We start from the raw sequence: 1,881 nt of genomic DNA on the forward strand, positions 1-1,881 counted from the left end.
AGCGCTCGCGACGACGAACAACCAAGTTACAACCAACAGGAACGTTACAGCAACTAGTTCCTGTTGGTTAAGGGATAACAGAGATAACAGAGAGCTTTGCTAACATCAGGGCAACTAGTGCCTACTGCCTTGGCTCTGTGAAGTGGGGAGAAACAATGAAAGCACTTGCCCACCAATTGAGGGGGGATTTGGGGGTCTGAGGACGCTGCCGTTGGGCAGGTGCTCGAAGACGAGCATCTGCAGACCCCCGTCCTGGCAGTAGCCGATGAGGGTCACCATGTTCCGGTGCCAGATCTCCGACTGCCTCCTCACCTGCAGCAGCAACATTGCACAAGGGACCCCATGAAGCGAGAGTTGAATTCAGTCAAGGCAAGTTCATCAACTCTCGAGTAAGTAGTAAGTACAGAGGCAATTACTTGTCGAAACGAAAATCCAGCGAGGTTTTCAGAAACTAAATGAGAATGGCAAAATGCAGCGCTGTCACACGAACTAGCAGATATTCAGAGTTTCAGATGGGTTTCCTTACCTCGTCGACGAAGTCTTGGCGCGGCGCGCCGACGCGGCGCTTGATGGCGACGACGGTGCCGTCGAGCAGGAGGCCCATGTAGACCTTGCCGAAGGTGCCGGCGCCGACGAGGTTGGCATCGCTTTAGTTCTTGGTGGCGTGGGACATCTCCTCCAGCGTGAACCGCCTGGCGCCCTGGTAGTCCGGCGCCGATGACGTGCGGCCACACTTGCCCCACTCCGCTGAGACCAAACCATTCGTGCACGACGGTCACCGGATGAACTTGCGGCAGGACATAGAAGCTGCTAGTGTCACGTACGTACCTAGCGTGGGAGGAGTTTCGTCGGAGGCGCTGTCGGAGGTCCGGCTACGGCGCGCTCTGAGCCGCCACCAGCAGAGCCGCGGCGGTGCGAGTGGTAAGCTGCTGACCAAGGAAGAGCGACGACGGAGGGCCGCTATAGCTTCGGCATTCATCAATGCGGCGACGTCGCTCGGTCAGCAGCTCCGGACGGATCACTCGTCGAGCAGCCAGATCGAACCAAGAAACGCACCGAATCTAGACGATGGCTGGGCTGGGTGTTTTAAAGAGCAGAGCACGATGGCAGGGATGGATGCAATTGGGGTAGCTACTAGCTGGTGCGCAATCAGAGGAGGAACAGAGCAGCTAGACAGCCAGGCTCCAGGGGGCATCCTGTACTTCGTCTGCAAGGCGATGCGCGGGGGCGGCGTTTGCAGCGGAAGACCCGGGGCGGGGGTGCAGCGGCGTCCCATCGCCGCCCGGGCATTGGTGGCGGCCGGCCTCCTCTTGAATGCGTCGCAGAGACGCGTTGGGGGCGACGATGATGGAAGCAACGCGCACGCCTCCCCCTCGAAGGACAGGCGGCGTCTCCGGAACCTCGCCACCAAGCTCAGCTGCCTGGATCCAGAGACGTGCAGCGGCCGATCCAGATCGGGCACCAGTGGCACGACAGTGGACACAGGGATAACAACCGGGGGGAAAGAAAATTCTCCGGCAAGCGGGGCGGCGGCGGTGGCAGCTCATGTTGTCCGGCGAGCCCCGAATGGCACGCGCCGGGAGGGGCTGGTGGGTGGGTGGGTGGGTCGCCCACTCATCTTGTCCGCTGATTTTTCCAGCTGTGCCAGCTAAGTTTCTCAAGTGTTTGCGATTTAGGAATTTTGAGAGGATACATGCTTCGGTGTTTTATCTATTTCTATCTCATGTAAGCCTTTCGGTATGACAAGATCAACTTCATGACATTATCAATACTTCTGCAGGTAAGTATGGTGAACTTGACTGGAACCAGCGTTATCAAATTATAAAAGGAATTTGTCAGGGTTTGCATCATCTCCATGACGAAATGCACGTTGTTCACAGA

The 1,881-nt window shown here is 57.4% G+C and overlaps 1 pseudogene; it reads right to left on the bottom strand.

Annotated features, from left to right (window-relative positions):
* Positions 1-7: 7 nt before the first annotated feature.
* Positions 8-1,605, bottom strand: LOC123177509 (probable leucine-rich repeat receptor-like protein kinase At5g49770; annotated as a pseudogene).
* Positions 1,606-1,881: the final 276 nt, after the last annotated feature.

This window comes from Triticum aestivum, unplaced genomic scaffold, assembly GCF_018294505.1.
Source record: "Triticum aestivum cultivar Chinese Spring unplaced genomic scaffold, IWGSC CS RefSeq v2.1 scaffold140829, whole genome shotgun sequence".
In the NCBI taxonomy this organism is placed as follows: domain Eukaryota; kingdom Viridiplantae; phylum Streptophyta; class Magnoliopsida; order Poales; family Poaceae; genus Triticum; species Triticum aestivum.